A 24,516-nucleotide genomic window follows, 5' to 3' on the forward strand; every position below is an offset into this window, starting at 1 on the left:
AGATATTTATCCCCTAAACTGTCAGTCACCTGTTACTGTGGTTCCATCCTCTTGCAGAGATGCCAAAACGATGATGGGTGAGATGCTACGGTTCCCAAGATTGGCTTCAGAATCACAAAAAAGGTCGGGTACACCCCTGTATGTTCAGCCAAAGATACGTACTGGAATATTCACAACAGCTATTCCCAGTGGCCTCAAACGGTCACTACACAAAGGCCAAATAAAAAGGGAATGGCCAGGGGCGTCTGGGTGGCTCAGTCGGTTGAGCGTCCGACTTCGGCTCAGGTCATGATCTCGTGGTCAGTGAGTTCAAGCCCCGCGTCGGGCTCTGTGCTGACAGCTCGGAGCCTGGTGCCTGCTTCGGATTCTATGTCTCCCTCTCTCTCTGCCTCTCCCCGACCTGTGCTCTGTCTCTCTCTCTCTCTTTCTCCAAAATAAAAAAAAAAAAAAAATTTTATAAAAGGGAATGGCTAACCCATAGCACATCCATACAAGGGAATACCACTCACCAATGAAAAGAAATGAGCTACTCGTAAATGAATCTCACCGACATAATACTGAGCGTCAGAAGCCAGACTCAGGAGTCCATACTGTCCAATTCCGTTTAAGTACAGGTCAAAACCAGGCAAAACTCATCCATGACATTAAAAGTCAGGAGGGCAGTGAGTCTGGAGGGAGGAAGAAGGGGCAGAGAGCAGTTCCAGGGGGGTTGGGGGAGGGGTGGCCATATTCAGTTTCTTGTTCTTTGTGCTGGTTTCACAGGTATGTCCAATGTATGAAAATGTGCTCAGTGTTTACTCATGTCATGCGTGCTTTTTTGTATATATATATAAAAAATAATATATATATATTATATTTAGATTAAAAAATTAAAAATCAAAATCACACAGGAAATACATACGGATAGGGCAAGATTGGCCATGAGTTGATGGTTATTGGGGCTGGGTGAGGGGTCCATAGGGGCTCGTTATACTGTTTAATCTACTTTCAGGTGTAGTCAAAACTCTCCATAATCAAATAACTTTTTTTTTAAGTGACCTCATTTTTTTTTTTAACGTTGATTTATTTTTGAGACAGAGAGAGACAGAGCATGAACGGGGGAGGGGCAGAGAGAGAGGGAGACACAGAAACCGGAAGCAGGCTCCAGGCTCTGAGCCATCAGCCCAGGGCCCGACTCGGGGCTCGAACTCACGGACCGCGAGATCGTGACCTGAGCTGAAGTCGGACGCTTAACCGACTGAGCCACCCAGGTGCCCCTAAGTGACCTCATTTTTTTAAGGACATACTTTCTCCCATGAGGTGGGGAGGGTTTGATCATTGCTTTTAGTTGGAAGATAGAAACATTGTATCCCAGTTCGATGCCCTGTACTTCTTTCTGTTCAGGTAAGGGTAGATTTCCTAGTCATGCCAACCGTCCTGCTTAAAGACCCTCAGGCCTTCTCTCACCCCCTCCTCAGCCGCCCTCTGCACCCCCACAAAATGAGCCTATATATTCAGGGACAGATGTAGCCACAAGAAGGCTGTCCAGAGCTTCCATTAGCCACCGTGCGTCTTTATTGATTTATATCTGCCTGGTTCCAAAGATGTATTTAGGGTTTGCAAAGATTCATATGATAATAGAACAGCATAAAATAAATTACAAGTAAATAAGAACAAATGAAACAAAGGGGAAACAAGGATAAGAAAGTAAGGTAGAGCCAAGAACGAAGTGACCGCACGAAACACCTGCCACAAAACCCACTATGCTCTCAAGAAGCGGAGCACCAGTTTGAGGCTGGGTTCCCCGGCCCCCCGTGCGAAAAAAGAAGACAGATCATGCTGTGATTTACACACCCGATGATAGAAGCAGCCAAGTCAAGAGAAGCACAACTATTTCTAACATACAGATCAAGAGAGCAGGCCTGGGTGGCTCAGTCAGTTCAGCGTCTGCCTCTTGATCTCAGTTCAGGTCGCGATCTCATGGTTCAGGGATCAAGCCCCTCGTCGGGCTCAGCACGGAGCCTGCTCGGGATTCTCTGTCTCCTCTCCCCCTGCCCCTCTCCTATCCATGCTCTCTCTCTCTCTCAAAATAAATAAACACTTTTTTTAAAATGAAGGCCAGTTTTCACCATGGATTATCATAAAAATAATATTATGAACAGCATCCTCCCCTTACCCACAAGACTTTCTTAGTCACAGACGTACTATGATAAGGTGATGACGTGAATAGTGTATACCTCTCCACAACCGTAGGGACTTTCTCGTAACTTCCTTTGAAATACACCGAGGAAGAACCTTTAGATGCCATTCAAGGAAAATCATTCTGTGGGGACCAAGAGAGACCTTGACACTGAAGTGAGTCTCAGCAGGACAGACTTTGGAGCATCCAAGGCAAAGATTCATACGCTGTAGACAAAAGTGTGTGTGTGTGTGTGTGTGTGTGTGTGCTTTTTCCAAGGAGGAGGTCTGTACCCTTCATTAGATTCTCAAAGGTGTCAGCGAACCCAAAGAAAGCCAAGAACACCCAACTTCAGTCCAGTCCATGACCTCACGGTCCGTGGATTCGAGCCCCATGTTGGGTTCCACGCTGACTTAGCCGAGCCTGCTTGGGGATTCTGTCTCCCTCTCTCCGCCCCTGCCCTGCTCGCATTCTCTCTCTCTCTCTCTCTGTTTCAAAATAAATAAACGTAAAAAAAAAATAGTAAAACTGTCCGTAATCGCTGCTTGTCTCGGGCTCCTGGCACAGAGCTCCTCGGGTTGCCGGGGGAGGGCTGGAAATGCAGGTTTCACGGTGAATGGAACTGGGGACAGGACTGACATCCTCCCGGGCAAATGAGCTGATTAGAACCAGGTCCAAGTAGAACTAGAAGGTGCCCCCGCCCCTGGCAGAGACTCGCAGGGGCGGGGGGTGGGGGGGGCTGAGGGGCAGCGCAACTTTGAGAGGAGGGAGTGATCCAGATGCCACGGTGGTTCTGGGCCATCAAGCAGGGTTGCAATAATCTCTATCAGGAGCATTCTTTCCAATTTAAGATAATTATAACTAAACACCCACCTAAATCATTTTTTTTTTAAGTCTTTAATCTCTGATCGTGTGGCTTCCTAATGAATCCTCCAAGCTCAACCGGTGCCAAATGTGCTCCAAGGTGACCCAGGTGATTAGTGCCCGGGTTATAAGCCAAGCGCCAGGTACGAGCTGTGGAATCCCTACCGCAAACAATGGCTTTGGATCCAGGACAATTAAACTCGAGTTCTTTCTGCCAATAATGAGATGGGAGTTGTTGATGAAAACCGTTGCTGGGTGTCATTACCGATAATAACAATAGCTAATATTTATTAAGCATTTATTAAATGCCAAGCACTGTATTTTCTCATGTGGTCGTCACAACAGCACTCTGGTTGGGGTGGGGGGGGGAGGGTGGGGGCGGGCGGATGGCTGGCTCATCATTCCCACTTACAGATGGGATCCAAGCCTCAAAGGGGTGAGGCAATTTGCACAAAGTCAAATTGTAAGCCACGATTTGTCTGACTTACCTGCCTTGGCCTTCAACCACCACGCCGCGACATGTGTGGATACGAAAAGAGTCAGCTCACCAACAAGGGTGTGGAGTGGTTAAAGAGTGAGTTTCAACGTTGGGGCGGGGGGGGGGGGCAGTGGGCAGGGGAGGGAACGTCCTGCTAATCCCCCTGAAAACTCAGAGTTGGGAAGAGACATATACAATGGGCGCTCACAAGTTGGTACAAACCGATCCGGCACAGCTCCGCCGACAGATCTTATCCCACGTGTGGCAGGGGAAGTGGAGAGAGGCGACGAAAGCGAGGGAAGGATTCGCGATGCCATGTTTGCCCCAATGAAAGCAGGCTCCCCCCTCTTACCCAACATGACCCTGATCTCGGCTTCCTTCCTGCCTCACCTCACCTCCCTTCCTTCCTCACCTTCAGGCTCTGCTGGCTTATTTTTTAATGCTGAGAATCTGATCCATGTGGACTGTAGCTCTGAATGAGAGAAGGAGCACAGCCAGTGAAACGAGAGCTTCCCCACAGATGGGAGAGCATCTCCGAGGCTGTGCGTCCCTCCATGGCCCCGGGAGATGAGGTTCTGTCATTCTCCATTTTGCTCTTAAATGTTCACAAGATGGCAACACGGCAGAGGCGGAGGACTCCAAGGGACAGAGCCAATAAGGAGGCCATTTGCTGACCAGTTGAAAGAATCTTGGCCAGAAGGGGCAAGTGTTCTAGGCCTTTTTGGGGGGGGAGGAGGGGGGCTTTTATGTAATATTTAGTTGGAGAAAACGCCTCCAAGTTCGACCGCTGTGAATTATTGAACCCAGAAGACAAATATCAAAAGGAACCCCGCTTCAAGAAGGAGCATGAAAGGCACAGGGAGAGGCGCCTGGCTGGCTCAGCCAGAGGAGCACGCTGACTCTCCATCTCCAGGTCGCAAGTTCGAGCCCCACGGTTGGGTATAGAGATTACTTTTAAAAGGGGCGGGGGGTGGGAAGAAAACAAAGGCACTGAGAAAGAGAGGAAAAAAACCTGACAATACAAAAATTAGGTCTCAATTTAAATCAGACCTGTGAATATAGGGAAAAGAAGAGGTGGCTTTATTTATTTTTTCTTCAGGTAGAGTGGACACACAATTTCATGTTAATTTCAGGCATTGGGCGGCTGTCTTTTTGAATTGAAAACACAAACCCTTTGTGGCTGGAAGCAAGCATTCGCTCACAAGAGAGTGGATGGGAACTTTCTGGAGCTTCCCAGACTGGCAGAGGGAAGACTGCCTGGCCTTCTCACTGAGTTCTAATTGGCTTAAGCCAACGGCAGTGGGAACACAAATGGGGGGGGGGGGGTGCCATATATAAAAAGTTACTGGACAGTTCATCTACCTCAAGTGTCTTACAGCGCACACCTCTTGAATTTTAACGACCAGAGTTACGACTGGGCAATTAACCTCACGTGCAGAAGCCCTCCACCCAAGACAGCTCACAGACAAAAGGCGAAATGACTCGCCTCTCTGCTGTCATCAGCCAGGCCCCCCCCCCCCCACCCTCCTCCTCCTCCTCCGGGGCAAAAAGTAAATGGCTTTTCTTTTCACACCAGGATCTCCAAAAAAGGAAGCAGGCGGCCAGGGAACCTCTGTATAACCTATTGTTTAAAAAAAGAAGAAAAAAAAAAAGGCAAAACATCCTGTTTCATTCAAATGTACTGTAATGTTAAACGTTTGGAGGGGACAAGTGGTAAAAAAAAAAAAATCCCTTTAAAAATCCCAAAGGCCCGAAGCAGGTTTTAAGCTGTTTTAAGAGCGTTGGCTACTTCACGGCAATAATTAGCTACTCCATGCAAAAATCACTTTTCTATCCAAGCTGGCACAACAGTGGGGAACGGGTTACTGGAGAGAAGTTAAGAAGGTAGTTTCTAAGGAAATCTTTCTGCTTTCTGGAAGGCAGCTTTCGGGAGGGCGGGGGGGGGGGGGGGGGGTAAGTATGCAGCATTTTGGAAAAGGATAGCATTTTGCCAGTTGTCCCTTACCCCTGCCCCAGCCCCTCCCCTGCTGACCAAAGCAGAGAAAAGGGAGCAGACAGCATGAAGCTCACAAAGCATCTAGAGGCAGAGTGCAGCTGTTGCTTTTTTAAAGCAGAGGTGACAAAGGGACGCTTGGGTGGCTCAGTTAGTTAAGTGTCCGACTCTTGATTTCGGCTCAGGTCATGATCTCACCGTTCTTGAGTTCTAGCCGTTCCTGAGTTCGAGCCCCGCATCAGGCGGCTTTGCGCTGACGGTGTGGAGCGTGCTTGGGATTATCTTTCTCCTTCTCTCTCTGCCCCTCCTCTGCTCATTCTCTCTCTCTCCCCCAAAATAAATAAATAAATAAAACTATAATAAATAAATGAATGAATGAATGAATGAATAAAACAGAGGTGACAAGGGTATGAGATGGTCTCATTTAAAATTGTTTTAAAATATTTTTTTACTGTTTATTTATTTTTGAAAGAGAGACAGAATGAAAGCAGGGGAGGGGCAGAGAGAGAGGGAGACACAGAATCTGAAGCAGGCTCCAAGCTCTGAGCTGTCAGCGCAGAGCCCAACGCGGGGCTTGAACTCATGAACCGTGACATCATGACCTGAGCTGAAGTCAGATGCTTAACTGACTGAGCCACCCAGGCGTCCCTAAAATTGTTTTTTAATATTTTTATTTATATTTGAGAGAGAAAGAGAGCGAGAGCGGAGACGGGGCAGAGAGAGAGGGAGACACAGAGTCTGAGGCAGGCTCCAAGCTCTGAGCTGTCAGCACAGAGCCCGACATGGGGCTCGAACCCACAAACAGTGAGATCATGACCGGAGCCAAAGTCAGACATCCAACCAACTGAGCCACCCAGGCGCCCCAAGATGGTATCATTTTCAATGTGGAGGTTCCTGTTACCCAAGCTTCCGTAAAAGCAGTTGCAGCCACAGAAGGGATAGGACCATGTGTGATTCCAGTGCCCTAGGGAAAAAAAAAAAAAGACTTATTAAGTTAGGTTGTGACCTCAACCCCCTCAACTCATGTACCACAAGCTCTGTGGTCCTCTCTCAAGGTCTTGATCTTGTCCCTCTTGGTGATGCACTCACTACCAGAGACTGCTAGGTGGGGGGTTAGTTAAATCATTCACGTGATCGCTTTAATGAAAAGTTCGCTCTATAGGAAAATCAATAGTGGCCCTATTGTGTCCTACTTTTGTCTAGGTGTGAGTTCAATCCATTCTCTTAGACCCCTGCTGCCCATGGTGGGTGTCCAGTTGGTGGGGACGGCACTCTTGAGTTGGGGGCCAAACCGGAGAAGCAAGTCTTGCAAAATTGAACCTGTTGAGAATGAGTCATATCACCACACAGACCTGGCTCCATGGGCATGCGACTAGTGCAGTCACACAGGGCCCCGGGCTCAGAAGCGTCCGGTCCTTGAGGTATAACGCTCTGTGGCAGCCATCTTGAAATTCCGAATAATTTTATCTTTGGATTTGTGTTGTGTACGTGAGGTCTAACGGGACTAGAGCATGAGTTGGGGGCTCGGAGCCTCAGCTCATGCACAGTCCCACCTCGTGCCAACCCACCTGGCCGCCACGCTGCTACTGGGCACCCCTGGTGGGAAGGTCAGGGTGAGATGAGCCATGTCCAGATGTCCAGGAGGCCGACTAGGCCAGGGCAAGCCCTTCGCCCACCGCCATCGGGTGCCTAGCCCAGCAGGCTAGACTGAGCCACTCAGACACCCCTCCTTTAATAACTTTTTAATGGGACTTCTCTTGCTTTAAGTGAGTCTCGCTCAGCCGGCGCCAGACCTTCCCCATCCAGAGCCAGGGCTGGGTGCCCCACGCAGGGTACCTGCCCGGGAGTAAGGTTCTGTGGGCCTGCCAGCCCCGATCTGTCTGTAGCATTTGCCCATTTCTGTGGTGTCAATGCTCCGACCCTACATGATGTCAAGCCACCAGCGTGACCTCACTGAACCCGGGGGCCTCACTGAACGCACAAACCGAAGGAGATGCACATGGTCGGCTCTGTGCGCAGGTGCCCCGGCACCAACACCGCAGAGTCCTGCAGCCATTGACCCCGGGCTCCAGGAAGCAGAGGGAGAGACTAGAACAAAAGAACTTTCTCCGAGATGCAGGGTTTCCCACGTTGGTGGCACGTTGGAGTCACCTAGGGAACCCGAAAAATGCGTAAACCCAGACTACGTCCCAGACCAATTACATCGGCATCCCCGGAGGTGGCCCGGAAAGCAGAATATTTAAATCCCCAGGTGGTTCTAGCGTGCGGCCAAGGTTGTAAACTTGGGTGGATCCATGGTCCTCAAACCTCAGGGGGCATCAGAATCTCCCAGAGGTCTCGTTTAAAACAGCGGTTCCTGGGCCCCATCCCGGAAGCTTCTGACCCTGGGGTCCGGGGTGGGGCCCAGGAACTGGCATTTCTAACAAGCTCCCAGGTGATGCCTGCCTGGTGTCGACCACCTGGGGTTCCCCCTGCTTAAGAAGGTGCCAGGTATAAAGATGCGACTTAATTGGAGGCCCCAGAGACGGGGTTTCCAGAAAAGCTCCCTCCTGTGAAGAAGCCATTTGTTAAGCGTGAGAGGCAGGAGCCTGGTAGTAAAAGGCGACTGAGCTGTGACATGCCAACTGCTTAATTAAAAACGCAGAAGAGGAGACGGAGGCCAGGTTGATCAGCCCTGGGTGGTCACCTTGAGGGATGTGCCGCCCGGCAGGGCTGTCTGAGGAGGAAGCAGAGAGCGGGGAGCCTCCTTCTCCGGAGACCGAAGGTCACTTGGGCTTGGTCTAATCTACTCCAAGGGCATGTCGGCAGCCTGCATGTGGCTTCTGAGCTCCCTTGGTAAGTTCTTTCCTGTGTTTGTGTACCTTCTCATTCACCCTCTTCCACTTCTGTCTTTCTCTTCCGCGGGCTAACACAGGGAGCCATGCGTGGTAAACGAACTGATTACTGGCAACAAGAATATCAACCTTTTTTAAACCGTGGTGCTGAAATTCCTGCTGCCTCGTGTCTAGGAAAACGTTCGGCGGGAAGGTGAGTGTGGGGGGAAAACCCTGGTTCGCGGGGCAGCTGTCGCACCTGCTACGACTATCGAAGCCCCGTTCTTATAGAATCCATCTCTCAAAAAGTAATTGGAGCTAAACCTAAGCACATGCAAATATTCCGAGCCAGGGATTCCGCTCCTAGAAATACCCAGGAGAAATGAGTTCATGTGCCCACACAAAGACATGCGTGTGAACATTTATGGCAACTTTATTCAAAGGAGTCAAAAAAATGGAAACAGCCCAAATTGCCATCCACAGGAGAATGGATAAATAAGTTGTGGTGTATTCATACAATGGAATACTACTTAGCAATGGGGGGAAAAAAAAAATAGAGCCACCAATACGTGCCACAACCCAGACAGACCTCACAGACATTCCGAATGCAAAGAGCCAGGCATGAAAGAGTACCTATGTTCTGACTCAAAGTATGCAAAGTTCCAGAACAGGCAAAACTAATCAACAGTGATAGAACTCAGGATGGCAGTTAAGCAGGTAGGGTAGTGTTGACTGAGAAGGGGCAAGAAGGAACCTTCTGGAATGCTGGGAATGTTCTATATCTTGACCTGGCTGGTGATTACACCAATCTATACATATGTGAAAATGTATGGAGCTATACACTTAAGGTCAGTGTGCTTTGTGATACAGAAGTTAGGCTTTGAGTTAAAAATAGATAGATGGGGGCGCCTGGGTGGCTCAGTCGGTTAAGCGTCCAACTTCGGCTCAGGTCACGATCTCGCGGTCCGTGAGTTCGAGCCCCGAGTCGGGCTCTGGGCTGATGGCTCGGAGCCTGGAGCCTGCTTCCGATTCTGTGTCTCCCTCTCTCTCTGCCCCTCCCCCGTTCATGCTCTGTCTCTCTCTGTCTCAAAAATAAATAAACGTAAAAAAAAAAAAAAGATAGATAGATAGATAGATGTCACATGGCCTCAGGCGATAATTTCTGGTACCTGGGAACTGAGGTTTGAAACAAATTTTGACAAATTAACAAAGGTGTTTTTTTTTGTTTTGTTTTGTTTTGTTTTTATCTTCTTCTTGAATTGGCCAAGAGAAGGGAATGATTCTGGCCGACCCAAGACCCTGAGAGCCAGCACACTGGGATTTAACCACTACCACTAGCATGGGTTGAATGTGCTGACCCTGGGCCAAGACCCAAACAACATCTTAAGCGCGTTCTCACCGCAGAACAGCCTGAAAGGCGGACACAATTATTATCCCTATTTCGTGGACAAGGAGCCCGAAGTTCAGAGAGAACGTGAGTAACACCTAAGAAGGGAACCTGGCCCTGTTGTCACAAGACCAAGCGCTGACCCTCCCGTCAAACTGAGTCTACAGGGGAAGACGTCCTGTGTGTTTCATGGAGAGCAGTCCTTAAGGAAGTTCCCTCATCCTTGTGCCACGGACGCCTTCGGCATCCATTGACTAGTCGAACCCATGGACCCCTTCTCAGAATAATGCTTTAAATGCACATAATAAAATACCATGGCGTCGCAAAGCAAGCCAATTATACTGAAGTAGGCATCAAAACATTTGGTGATGTAGTCTTATAGGTGCTTATTTAATGCATTCGCTAACAAGGTAAGATCACCGCTGCGATTTCACACTGATGAGCGTAAATGGTACTTGGACCTCTCCTTCGTAATGTGATAAGAAGATACCCGCGATTTCTGCTGGTGACAACTTTCCAGCCATTGCCAACAGCACTGTGGTTTCTTTCCTACTTCCGTGAAAGGAAATAATAGATTTCATTTAGAAGTTAGTGAAAATAAAGACAGTAGTTTTTTTTCCCCATCCAAGTTCACGGACTTCCTGACGTCTATCAGTTTAAGAATCCCGCCTTCCAGGAAGCGGCCAGAGGCCCCGGCAGGAGAGGGGGGCAGCAGGGCTGGATTTGGGGCCTGGTTCTATCAGGAGCTCACTGAGCGGCCTTCCAGAACTCACTTCCTCCCTCTGGCTCCGGTACCCTCACGTGCGGGAGAAAGGAGGTCATTCCTGGGGAGTCCTCACAGTCCCGGGCAGTGTGTTGCCCCCGGAAGCTCCAAGGCTGCCTCCAGGTCTATCTTCAACCAATCAACACGTGTTTAATGTGGGCCTACCCTGTGCTAGGAGCCTGGAAACCGCCCCCCTCCCCGAGAGGTGCCCCTGTGTTTCCCAAATGCACCTGGGCCTCCCTTCCTGAAACTGGGGGCCAGCGATGGGTCCCAAATGCACGACTTCCTTCCCGGCCAGCTTCCCTCCAGGAGTCCGTGTGCCTCCGGAGAACTCTTATCGCTGCCTGGCTGGCATTCGAATGATCTATGGGCAGCTCTGTCCTCCCCCAGTGGATCCGGGAGGACCAGGAATGTCTTCCTCACCTCTCCACCCCCTCCATTCCAAAGCGGGGGCGTGGGCAGTCGGAAATTCTTTGTTGTGTTGATTTTGTACCCAATGGAACCCGGGGTTAAGTGAGAGGAGCGAGTATATAACCCGGGTTCGAGTCAAGGCAGTAAACGCCCCCGGGAAGATAAATAACCATGCAAGGTCAGATCAGGCCCAGGAAAGAGTGATTAATTTACCAAACAGCCACTTCGAACACAGAGTGACCTGTAAGAAAGAGAAAGCTCTCAGTGGGATCGGACCCTGTTTCCAGAGGCTTTTTGCAAATGGAAGGGCTGGGAGATGGGTCTGGAAAGCTGGCAAGATGTGAACTGGCCGAGGGGAGGGGACCCAATGGCAAAGGTCAGTAGGTCAGGGCCTCAGACTTCGCTGCCCAGCGAAGTCCCCCCGGGGGCTTTTTTCAAGGCAGCAGCCTGGGTCCCTTCCTCAGAGATTACGATTTAATTCGAGTGAGGCGAGGCCCAGGCATAGGGATTTTGTTTAAAGCTCCCCCACGCTGAGGAAGCAGGCTGGCAATGAGGCAAATTTCCTCTCCCACCCCCCTGGCGTGGGGCGGGCACTTCTGGGTCAAGAAGGGCTCTCCAAAAGAAGAAACCTGCAGGGGAGGGCAGAGGGGCAGGGCTCTGGGAGATGCGAAGCAAGTTCTAGGAACTCCCTGAGGTCAGACGGCCCATCCTGCTTTCACTGGTATTGGCCAGTGTAGACACCTGCTGCGGTGTCTTTTTCCCTTTCGCTCAACAAAACCCCAGGAAAACCATCTGTGAAGGCCGGAGCACCCGCTCTAGGGGCTGTGGTGGATATAAAAGGGTCTGCATACATCTAGTCTTACCTGCCTACGTGCATAAACAAAACAGTGCCAGCTGCCACAGCAAAATGCTGTTGTTACCACTCTACCCCTGAACCGAGGGCTAGCCAGAGTTCCCCGGGTTATTTCCCCGAAACCCCCGAAAAGACCTCTCTGCTCTGCCCAGGGGCCCTCCAGCCACGGTGGGGAGGGAGGCCCCCTTTCTGACACGCCTGCTTCCAGGACTTCCCCTGGGGGCGGGGTGGGCGGCGCTCAGCGTGGCTAGACCAGGCCATGGTCAAAGACAGGATAGGGGTTGGAGGTGACGGGGTCAGGAACTGGGGGCAGTGGGGAAGAAAACGGTTCTTTCTCCCACTCTCGCCCCACTTGCATGACCCAGGCGCGATTCCCACCTTTGCCCCGAGCCCCACACGTTCATGGATTCGACAAACATTGACACTGAACTAGATGCTAAAAATACCGTAAGAAACGAAACCCGTTTAAAGAAAATCTCTGCCCTCTCAGAGGCTGCCATTTTGGTGAGAGAGAAAGGCCAGAAATGAGACCACCACATAAACTATAGAGCGGGTCAGACGATAACAGTGCCAAGGGCTACAAGAAACAGGGAGGAAGGGTAGCGTCTGCCTGGGGCTTTTCGAGACAGCGCAGGAAATTCTCACACTGGAGCTGACATCTGCGTGAAGACTTGACGGAGGCAGAGATCAGCCTGCATTAACTGAGGTGGGGAAAGCATTCCAGGCAGAGGGCAGAGGAAGTGCAAGGGTCCTGAGGCCAGAGCAGACCTGGCCAGCTGCGTTCCCACCCACCCGCCCACACAGGCCCTCCCTCCACCCAGCTTGGCTGAAGCAGAGGAATCAAAGCAGGAAGAGAGGATGAGGTCAAGCAGGTGACTGCTGGGTTGACACCTCTAAGGGACAATAGAGTTGCCCTTAGTGCTGCTTTCACTCTGAGTGCGCTGGGAAACTTTGGACAGCTTTGAGCAGCCGAGTGATGTGACCTGACAGAGGCATGCTGGCTTCGTCACTGAGACTTGACTGCAGGGGGCAGGGGTGACACAGCCAGGAGTCACAGCAGAGACTCTGGGCCCAGCCCGTCAGCAACCGCCCGTGAAAACAGTCTGGTGGGGCGAGGGGGGGGGGGTGTGGTTGACAGTGAGGCCAACAAGGTTTGGGAGGAAGGGGTAGCTGTTTACTGAGATGACTGGTCGGGGCGGCGGTGGGGGGGGGGGGTTGCTGACGATTGGAAGAGGCGACACTTAAGGAGCCTCTCTGACATCTTGCCGGTGACGTCAAGGAGGCTGAGCAGGCTTCCATGCTCTGTCCCTGAGCGCTGGACCCTAAAGGCCTCCCCCATCCTGGTGGGGGGCACAAGCGGCCCACACCCTTCCATCGCCCTCCGCCGCCGAAGGAAACCAAAGCCCCCTGGGCCCCTCAGCTCCTGGAAATACTGGAGACCTTGTCACCACAAGTCCACCAACCCAAGGAAAACCTACTCAGAGAGAAACCACTTCAGAGACCAACGTTCCAGAGTCGATCAGGAGAAAAAAAATTTTACCTGGGACTTGATCTCGAAAATGACACCTGAATCATCGAAGCAAGTTGTTTTGTCTGTAACCAAATGGAGCTTCGAAGGGCAACTGCCCACGAATTCTTAGCCGTAACACAGCGCTAACAAGTTCGGTTGGAAGTTCAAAGCTTTCCCCTCCCCCTCCCCCACGAAAACATCTAGCGGCCCATCTTAAAGAGGGTCATTTTAGCAAGAAGATTCAAAGGCGTCATCAGTTATCCCAAGGGTCTCTCTTGAGTCTTTGTTCTTCAAAGGGCCCTCTTTTAGAAACTCCCATCCTGCCTCCTGCTTGGGGGTCGCCTCTCTGGTTGAGAACCCGGCTAACTGTCGGCCAGGTCCTGAATCTCCTGGCTCCTTGTGCGACCAGAGCAGCTGTCCTGGGCCCCGCTTTCATTGACCTCAGGAGACCCAGCAGCGCTCCAGATTTTGCTTTACAATCGTTCGGCGCTGCCCTGGGCTGTGCTCCGCGCCCTGGACCCGCGCCTGGGAAGCCCAGAGGGATGTCTGCGTGGGGACACATTTCACTGCGGTCAGTTCATTACCGAACAGTTCTCCAGCGTGACAACTTCTGCCTTCCTCCAGCACTGCATGGCTGCGGCCACCCAGGGAGCAGATGTTTGGAGAAGGAGGAGGCCCCCCTCCCCACCCCCCCACCCCCGCCCCGTCCGTGGCCAAGGGCATTCTAAAATTCAGAAATACCTGAATCTACACCCTAGCTGCCGCCCCGAGAGGGCTACTTCAAGGAGTTCTCGGCTAAGATTTCAGAGATGCATAGAAGTTTCCCGTCCTGCAGCTACGATTCTGCGCCCCCAAAGTCTTTCTAGACCACGGGCCGCATTTTCTCCTTCGTTTGGCTGTGTTTTTTTCTCCACGGGCCCAACTCCCGACACAGGGTGTTACCCCGCCGAGCTCTGCCCCCACGAAGCTACGTTTCTGTAATCATTCCAAAACTCGCGACCCCTGAAAACTTTGAGGAATGTTATTAGGCCCTGTAGGCCAGAAGGGCTGTTTCCAGGGTAACAGCAGCTCCATATACTAAGGAAGCTAGGCCTTTCCTGTCCTGCACGCCCGTTGGAGTTCAGGCCGCTGCAGAGAAACCCATTCCTGGAAGCCGAAGGACACGGCGCACTCAAGGGCCACACCTCCTGCCTCCGTCTTGACATAAATCCACCCATACTTGTGCGTCGGCACGTCCCAGTCCGTGGTCTGGAAAAGTCAGCATAGATGTGAGAGCGACTGCTGCACAGAGGTTGTTTTTCCACGGTATAGCTCGAGGCCGGCCTGGCTTTCTGTTTGGAGCCGAGGTGGAAATGCAAACCGCGTCTCCAAGGGAGAAAATGCTCTTTCCAGGTGCTCGGCGGCGACTCCAGGCCTGGAGAGGTTCACTTGTGCCCCTTTGACCTCAGCCCGAAGATAAAACACCGGTGTCCTCCTCGCCTGAACAAGACACATTTCCTTCATCTGATAAGGAAGGTTGGAAATGAGGAGAGTGGCCCTCAGGGGAGCATTCTGGAATCACTGTCCATGTAAGGCTTTCTTCCCTGTGTTTGTTGGCTTTCTACGTTGCCTGATGTAGCCCGGCTCTGGCAGGACTGCTGAAGGGGAAGCCGCGTTCAGCCGGATAAGAGACACCCCACCCCTCCTCCGTGGGATCCATGACATCTCGCTCAAGTCCAAGAATAGGGCTGTAGAGCTCACAGGGCCGAGGTGGGTCACAGCCACTGGGTCATCCAACCCCTCCCTCCTTCCCCGTCTCTGTGCTCCCCACCCCTGCTGCCCCTATCAACAACAAACTTGGCCTTGGCCTTGAGTTTACTTACAAGCCTCTCACTGGGGAAAATTCTGAGCTATGGCTGGAAAAACAGATGTTTCTGCCAATGACACGAAGCTTCCCTGATTCATATGGAGTCAGACCTTATGATACCTCCCGGGTGTAGAAGTGACGAACAACAGGAAGCCCTGGGGATTGTGGGCCTCTCCCTTGAGAACGCGGGCGCTCAGAGGAGAGAGAAAACGAACACACGAGACAAAATAAAGGGGCAACGGCGAAGCTGAGTGGCACTATTAAAATTCAATAGCATTTCAGAGAAGGGAGCTTTCGGGATGGGCCAACTTGAAAGGGGGGGAAGGGGACGGTTGGGGGCATCTTGGCTAAAAGAGATTTCCAGAGCAAGAGCCGGCCAGGCAGCGGGGGGAGGGGCAGCACAGAGACCGATCCATCGAAACACGAAGTCAGCTTACCTCATTTAGAGGGCTGTCTGTCCAGATGGAGCCACTCAACACTCACCACTCGCCCACCTCAGGGGACCTGCTGTGGGCCCAGCACCGTGCTGGGATCTGCAGGGCCTCCGAGGCCAGTTCAGCAGGACCAAGATAGACCAAAGCAGGACAATAGACTAGAACAAATGAAGTAACATGCCATCTAAACTTGGGTCCCCCAGGAGCCCATACAGAGACAGGGATCTGAGCGCAAGTGGTTTATCTGGGAGGAGGCAGCAAAGGGCAGGTTACCAGCCTGGGCTACTGGGACTCAGTCCAGCTGGGGACCTCTGAGAGGCTGCACGGAACAATCACTCCAGAATGTTCTACCACGGGGTGAGGGAGCTGGGGTGTTTATCCACCAGCTTCCAGCAGTCATCAGTCGAGGGCGGCTCCCAGGGAGAATTAATCCCCCGGCACTTGCTGCCTGCTGGGTGGCCAGAGACAGCCCCCAGGCATGGCGACGCGGGTGCTGGCAGCTGTGTGCACAGAAATGGGGGACGCGAGGGGATAGGGTGAGGCATCGGTAGCGTCTGCTGCCCATGTGGTTGGAAGGGGGGAAGAGGACACAGACTTGTGGCTTCAGGAGAGACACCAGGATGGAGACGGTTTCCCAAACAAGCCTCGAAAGATCCTCAGAGCAGGGGCGGGGGCGGGGAGAGGTGCGCTATCTCGCACAGAAGCAGCGTGAACAGGGACAACCAAACAAGGGTCATGTCTGAGGGGGACAGAAAGGGGGGCCTCGGCTGAAACCCGGTGGCCAAGAAGGCCAGAGGGGGACCCGGGCCGCCCCACGGAGAATGCAAAACCTCCACGCCAGGCAACAGCTTTATTCCTCGTTTCATCAGCCATGGGCGGCCACCGAAGGTATCCGAGCAGGGGTGGCCTTGAGTTGTGTTTGGGGAACATTAACCTGGCCAAAAAGCTAAGGGCAAAACTCAGAGGTGGGGTAACTAAGTAAAAAGTCCCCGAATGAACCATGTGTTAGCCACAACGGTGATGAGTTCGCCAGAGAGAGACATGAAGGTCCCTGTAAAGAACTGTGTGGGAGTTGCTAAAAAGGGGACCGGCCCCTCCGCCACCGGTCCCGATTGTTCCTTTCGGCAGAGACGTAGGCCCACTCATTTCTCTCCTATTTTCTTTCCTCCAAAAAATGCTTTTGGCCTCTGCTTTCCGAAAGCTTTGCTCAGTGAGTTTAAACAGCATCGCACAGCATGGCCAAGCAGTAACAAATGGCGCCTGGTGGCTCGCCTGCTGGTGGCTTAAAAAACAATTGATGACTTTTAATCAGCTGAATGAGCATGGGACAAATGACAGCATGGCCTGAATGTGGCCCAGACGTCATCGGCTGACATCAGTGGGGAGGAGGGAGGTGCCCTTCTGGCGAGCCGAGCCGAGGAACAAACAGGAGCCATTCCTGGCGGGCTCTCTCGGCTCTCTGGGCTCCAGGAGGCAGCCCCGCCCCCACCCCAAAGCCGTAGGCTTCTTTCACACCTTTTGGGGAGACGGGGAGAACCAGCTGCAGAAGCAGCAAGGGTGAGCCTCCAGAGATTATATAAACCTGCACGTCGCACCGTGAGACCTGGAAGGCCAGGGCTCGGGACCTCCGGCTCTCCCTGGTAACCCGGTCAAGTCAGTTTCACACCAGACCTCAGTCTTCCCGTCTGGCAAATGGAGGCGATAGAGGCAAGCGTGCTTCCTCTGTTAGGTTGTCGCCCGCGGGGACAACTTCAGGAGAGGCTGAATCTCTGAAGGACCCAAGCGAAGGGGCCGTTTGCGACTTCTGCGCTTAGGACTACCGCCAACGCTTCCCACCCCAACCCCACCTCCCTCTACCCGCACAGCACATGGATACTCATCAGAGAATTTTTACATTTCCTAAAAAATGTTTATTTATTTTTGAGAGAGACACAGGCAGAGCGCGAGCGGGGGAGGGGCAGAGAGAGAGGGAAACACAGAATCCGGAGCGGGCTCCAGGCTCCAAGCTGTCAGCACAGAGCCCGACGCGGGGCTCGAACCCACGGACCGCGAGATCATGACCTGAGCCGAAGTCGGACGCTTGACCGACGGAGCCACCCAGGCGCCCCTCATCGAGCATTTCTGATGAAGAAGGTGCAAATGAGAGCAAATGAAGCAAAAACGGCTTGGAAACGAAGGTAGGTCTTTATGGCGTGCTCGCTATATGCCAGGCCCTGCGCTAAGCGTTTACGCGCTTTGTCTCATCGTGTCCATTCTCCAGACGAGGAAACAGGGTTAAGGAGGTTGCCCTTGGTTCTGCTACCACACAGTGTGAGGGATCTGAACCCGCATCCACCTGGTTGCAGAGCTTTGCTCCTTCTTGCTTGTCCGGCTCAAACTGGGCACAGCAACAACCTAGAAAAGTTAAGAGGCTGGGGAAGCGTGCAGCCCAGTGCAGGGACATAGAAATTATATTAAAGAAGTGCCAGAAGGCCGGCGAGGCGGCTAAAAGTAACATTTGCAGGCCATGCCACGGGCGGAACCATAGCAACGCGAGACCTTTAATGCCACGAAGCCTCACTGATCACTGCAAATTAGGGACCAAGGATCTGCTTTCCAGGATTCTTTTTCAGCTTCATGCTATCCGGACTGCAGACTTTCCCGATACCTCTGGTGCCCACAGGCCCCCTTCTCCATTTTCCTTATACCTAATGTAACCACTCTCTCCCTTCCCTGGATTTCCTGGTACTAACTGGCCCCTCTCTGCTACCAGTCCATCACCGGGTCCACATCACAGCCCTGATTCGCGAGCACAGGAGGAAATCCAGACTCTTTGGCGTCGCGGCTAACACCTGCCTGGCCCCGCTCCGGGCGATCTGCAGGCTGTCTCTGTCCCTGAGAAGGACTGGCCCTCCCTCCCTGGCTTATGCTGGGTTGCCTGGGAGATGGGCCCGGAGATAGAGACCAATGTACAGCAGGTTGACTGGAGGGGACAGCACCTGTGAGGGGGTGAGGGCAGCAGGATGGGGCAGAGAAATGGAACTACCATGCCGTTGCGACAGAAGCTTCCGCCAACCCCATGGAAAGTTCTGGAGCGACGATGGCCTTTCAGGGATGTCCCACACTGAGGCAAGAGGGGGAACCCTTGTATCCTCCCTCCCATACGCCAGTCGTTGAATACAAGTTGGCCCCCAGGGAGGGGGGCGCTATCCTGGGTAAGGCAGCTCAGCGCCCACGAGCTAAAGGCGATTCTGAGGGGGCAGCCGCCGCCCCCACTCTTAAAGGGGGGATCTGGGTGGTGCGCCACGACACCCACTACCCCATCCAACAGAACTCCTGTTCGCCCTTTGATTGGCCGCTCCAGCCCGATCCATCCTTCCCAGACTCCTAAGCGCTACCCGGGCACCTGGGACTCACCCCTATTTCAGTATCGACGGCCCCGCTCCAGAAACGCCAGGTAGCGCCTTAGCCTCCCTCTCCAGACAGTGAGAAGTAGGGATCGCCTTTACCGCCCGAGCCCAGAGCACCGTTCCTGGCACACGGAAGTCCCTCCCTAAGCGCTGAGTAGACGGATGTCGCCTGAGAGGTGCCGGCAGGCCCATGGGAATGTTCCAGCTTCCACGATTTCCACTCTGTCAGTGCCTCAGAGTGTCTACGTGGCTTATGCCGATGACAGGCAGGCACAGAGAAAGCTTGCTTCCACAGCCAACCTGGCAACCTCTCTTGGGCTCAGGCCAAGAAAGTCCTGTCCTTGTTCCCTTCCCTGTCCAGCGTTCTGCAGCGAAGAGGGCCAAGTGCATTTAGAGACCTCCGTGCCAGGGAAAGCCCAATGCCACTGCCAACAGCGCTACATCGCCGTTCTTCTGAAGGAAATTACTATTGATCCCACAGCTCTCCTCCCCGTGCTGTGTGCCGGGGACAGCCAAGGATTCCCGTGCCAGCTGGGCTCCCACACGGCTCGACTGTTCCTGCACCAGATGGCCAGACCAACACCCTCTGGCTGCCGCACGCCCCCGGGAGACTAGGCTCTGACGTCTATCCGCCTGGCTTTTTATGCGCGGAGGACGGCGGGGTCGGAGATTACGGGGCCAACCGCATTACAATAAAAATCTCTGCGCAACGAAAAGATTTCCAAACCCCGGGCGTTATCGATGTACCCAACGAGGCAGGAACACTTTTTCCGTAGCTCCGACTTTCACCGCTCGTTGAACAGATAGGATCGCATGCCTCCTCGGCCAGAGGGAGACAGCGGCAAACACGACAGCCCCTGCCCTCAAGGAAGTTACAGTCTAGTGGGGTAAAAGTAGGGTGACTCACTCAATCACCGGCTGTGCGAGCCAGGACACTTTTGGCAACATAAAGGGGTCCAACCGATGGTTAAACCAGGGCAGTGGGCAGAAACCAGGACCGGTCCCAGGCAAACGGGGGCACTTGGTCATCCGAGACGTAGACACCACACGACCAAAATGGGGGAGTTCGGATAAGGGGGGGTGTGGTGGTGTTAGGTTGTGCCACAAGGTGGCGCAATTGAAATACTCGTAACCTTCCTTTGTTTTTGTTTTCTATCCTGATGAAAACTAATTTTTCTTCCCATAGCCACAGAGCAAATAGAACCCTTCCATGGGGGCGCTGGAGCCGAGAGTGCGGGTTCTCGGAGAGCCAGTCACTAAATTTGCACGAGCTTAGGAAGCCAATGGTGGAGGACGCCCATTAACACAAATTAAAATAATGTAAGTGTAATTTAAATGTAAACGACTCAAAACTTACAACTGAATAAACCACGTTGAAAACAATGGTAGTAAACACTCAAAACTCACGCTTTCCTAAGGACTTCGCTACAGTTCACGACTGCCTACGTTTCTGACGTTAATCTGTTCCTATCGGTGTGGTGGAAATGCTATTTAATGGTGTGCTATTGCACACCTCTTCCCAACTCCACGGTCAGAGCCATTGCATGAGTGTCTTGAGACTGGCCTTGGTGAGTATCTACCTCGTGGAAATCAACAGACGCTACAAATCGGGGCTTTGGGCGAGGGGGGTGGGGCGGCCAGTTGTCACCCATCTACCGGCACAGTGCTGAAACCAGCACTTAAAGCTTCATAATTCATGTGGCCAATTTTCATGTACTTTGGGCAATTCTATCACATTCCTCAAAATTACAATGTCTTCCCAACCCAAGAAAACAGACAGAAAGTTGGACGGCAAAGGGGTCCTGCTCCTCCCATAACCTCGTCCGGACACTGGGGAAGGGGGAGCCCGCAACAGATAAGCCAGTTTCAGTGCTAAATGCCGGAGCAGTGGTGAGGCGGGGGGGGGGGGGGGGGGTCCACAGCCAGGCTCTGGACTGCTGTGGAAAGCCCACCCCCACATAACTGACACCTAACATTGGCATAGTCAGATTGGCCGGTGGGGATCTCAAGATCTCCTCTCTGGGATTGGCGCGATGGCTTGGGGACCGCCCAGGGCACCACCCCTGCTGTCTGTGGGCATGCTCAACAAGAGGGTTAATTGGACAGAGTTTAGCAAAGGGACTATTTACAGAGGTGTGGGCAGACGGCAGAAACCACGAGGGATAGGGAAGTGCCCTGGGACAAGTCACCGTCGCAGGATGCTACCAGGCCCTGGGCTGCAGGGGGCAAGAGCTCGGGCTGTTTGCAGAGTGGAAGACAGCTGTACGGGAGGGCTGCGGTGGGCACAGGAACACCACCAAACTGCAGCCCAGCTGGGGAAATCAATCCCCCTACCTCTAGACTCCTGCCAGCCAGATTGCCTGCTGGGTGCATCTCACTGCCCAAACCCAACCAGAAGCCGGTGGCCAAGACTCCCCGAGGGATCCAGTCTGTGAGGGTCCGCCTCCTGGAATCCACGGAACAAACCGCCTAGAGGGAGACGGGTGGCGGCCCGGCAGACCTATGCCAAAGAGCCAAAGGAGAGCTGTCCCAAAGCATCCCTTTGACCCACGCTTCACGTATGGATATATCTTAGCTACGCATACGTCCATAAGTAAGCCTCTGCACAGGGGTGGGGTTTACCCCTCATGCTAATAAAGCCTATTGTTCAGAACCCTTCACCTGCACAGACCCTTCCCAAGGCCCTGGTAGGGCCCTAAGCAGTTAGGTCCCAAAACTCCTCTATAGATTTGAGGCCCCCAAACTTGGATCTGACCCTGCCAGTGTGGCAAGAAAGGGACTGGGCTGGTGACTGCGGTTTCTCCCCCGTGGGGTAAGCCCATGCAGAGGGTCCACGTGGGGAGAAGTGGGGCCACGGGATGGGGGACTGTATTGCCTCCCCATCTTGTGGAGAAAGAGGGGTTTCTGGGCCACTACCTAGAAAGCAGGACCTAGGGGAGAAAGCTGCACCGCCCCCCCCCCGCCCCCCACCACCTCTCTCCAAGAAGCATTTCCCCAAATTCCCTTCACCCGGTTCTGGAAGAGGGTTAATAGATACAGGGTTAATAGATACGGAGGACAGGCAGAGGCCTTTTGTGGCCAAACACTCTGGAAAAGACTGGCACCCGCCCACCCCCCACACACCCAAGATTCAGTTAGCACAGTAAAGGCTCCAGAGAAAGAAAACGTTTGGCTTTGTTTACCGTGGGGGTTGCCCTAACTTCCTGGAGCTTAGGATGGGTAGAAGTTAGATAAGCGTGTTTGAGGCTGAGGGCGTGGCCCAAGCCAAGGCCCACACCAGCCTGGAGAACCGGAAGGAAGAGGCCTTGGTGGCGAACAGGCAGGGGTGGGCCCCGGGGGAGGTGGCTCAAGCAGGCCTCCGGTCCTCGGGGGCCCCCCGCCCCCGCGACGAGGCCCTCAGAGCCAGCACCCCCGATCCAAGGCAGCTGTTCCAGTCCTCCAGAGGCTCGGCTCACTATCCCTTGTAACCTTCTGTCCGTAGCCCATGTTTGGGGGGAGGGGGGGGACAGGAGTGGACGCAGATCTCGGGAGGAGCACATTCCCATGTCTCTCCCCTGTGGTCTCTGGCTCTCGTCCCCCCGGAACCTCAGGAGACCCACAGTGCCCAGTGGCCCCCTGGAAGTGGACTGCCCAGGAACGGAGGAAGTTTTGGAGATACTCCTGCCCCCCTTATGACCAAAGGCACTGTCCCCATGGGGCTGCAGCCTGGCACCATCGAGTGAAATTTGGCTCCAGAAAGAAAAGAACCTAGGGGGGAGGGGGGGGGAGCGCCGGGTGCTGGCCTCGGTCCCGGGAGCCCTCGGAGCTGCCAGTGACGGAGAAGTGACAGTTGGCAGACTTTTCTTCTTTACAAAGGTCGGGGGATGAACAGAGGTGGCCCTGGAGCAGCCGGCAGGACATCGGACCTTTCCAACGCGTCCCTCCCTGCCACTCTCTTCATCGTTGAGGGCCCGTCCTTTCTCCCCAGCAAAGAGCATCTGTGGGTTGCATCTCCCAGGCCAGAGCTCAGAGGAGGCTTTGCTCTCCAGCCTCAAATTACCACTCTCCTTATGTCAAATATGACACATTCTCCAAGCTAATGACCTCTGCCCCCTCCTTAATAAAAAAACCCTCCACTTTCCTTGAGCAGGCAAAGGCTCTAGCAGTCCCTTTGTTTGCCAATGATGCTTCTTCTCCCGGATTCCCGTCCTTTCAGTATGATTTCTGTCTGTGTCTCTAACAGAGCAGGGCCTCCCAGCCTCCTGGCTCACCTTGGCCCCAGGCGGAAGCCAGTCTGGGGAGTCTTTGATTCAATGTACAGATCTGCAGCGGTCGGCATTCGGTTCTCAGACTCATGCTCAGAGTGGCCATTCAGCAAGAGTTCTGGGTCAGAGAACAGTCTGGTCCTGGGACTGACTTTCCAAGAGCAGCCCGGTAAGCTGGCGGGCAGAGCCAGCCTTTCTGGCAACAGGGGCCCTGGGCAGAGATGCGCCCGGCCTTACCCGGGAGCAACTGGAACTGTGGCAGCTCGGGCCCTCCAGGGAGCAGACACTGAGATGGAATTAGAAGTTCAAGAGATTTACTGGGGGGAAATGCCTGTGAAGGATAAACCGGGGAGGGACAGGAATAGGAGGGGAGACCGCGATGCAAGTCTGACCCTTGAGAAAGGAGAGGGAAGGAAGGAGGCTGGGTGGGAAGGGCCGCAGATATAGTGAAACTCTGGAAAAGTCTCTGGCAGGCTGACGTGGAGCACCAGAGCAAAGACGGCCCATCGGAGGGGTCCTTCGTCAGGCAGAATGGCCCAGCTCTGGGCACACCCACCCCCCCTGCCACTGGCCGCCCTGTCCCCGTCGTGCTGTCATTGGGTGGGAACAGCCTGGACAAAGTGTGGCCTCAGCAGGACTGCTGCAGCAGATCCCAAAGGGAAAATGCAACAGCTGGGGGCCGTCAGCTAACAGACACTCCTTCCAGAACATTCTTCACTGAAGGGAAGCCTGGGCGGTGCCCTCCCAGGGCTGCCACCATCCTTTTGTGCAAGAGAATGGACCAGGGAGGGGCGCTGGCTCTAATCCTGGCCTCATGACCTCAGATAAACTTTTCCCCCTTCTAGTTCCTTAGTATGAGAATGAAGAGAATTACCCCAATCTCTATGAGGATGCTAAATACCTTGGAGTCTGGTTATCTTAATCTTTGAGCTCCTTGAAGGTAGATACAGGATCAGAAAGGATCCAACGATCCGGGACCAAGGGGCCTCCACCCCTAGAGATGATTACATTCAAGTTGGAAAGGGTCCAGAGTCCTCTTCTATTTGCAAATATAGAAAGAAGGTGGGGCTGGCCTGAGACCACTGGGCTCCCCAGCCATCGATTTAATTATTGCACAAAAGTGTCCTGAGCACTGGCTGGGCGCAGATGACTACTATGTGCCCAAGGAAGGCCACGAGGCTCCTGCGGACAAGAGGGGCTTGAACAGGAAGACCTTGCTTCCCACTCCCTCCATCGAGCCCCCTGCAAGCAAGCTTCCTGTTTTCAAAGGACAGGGGCAACATTCCAGATCAGTCCCACTTGGTTCTAAGGTAGAGAGATGGGGGCCTCAGAAGTCCCCTAAAAATGGAGACTGTAATCCCAGTGCCCCCCCC

General features: G+C 53.3%; 1 long non-coding RNA gene across 1 annotated transcript in view; it reads left to right on the top strand.

The window, feature by feature from the left end:
• The first annotated feature begins 238 nt into the window (after positions 1-238).
• Positions 239-24,516, top strand: part of LOC125931618 (uncharacterized) — a 74,915-nt gene continuing 50,637 nt past the window's right edge. The window contains exon 1 of the long non-coding RNA XR_007460469.1: positions 239-285. This is a non-coding gene — a long non-coding RNA (uncharacterized LOC125931618). The remainder of the gene's footprint in view (positions 286-24,516) is intronic.

The sequence above is a fragment of the Panthera uncia genome, chromosome X (assembly GCF_023721935.1).
Source record: "Panthera uncia isolate 11264 chromosome X, Puncia_PCG_1.0, whole genome shotgun sequence".
NCBI classification, from domain to species: Eukaryota; Metazoa; Chordata; class Mammalia; order Carnivora; family Felidae; genus Panthera; species Panthera uncia.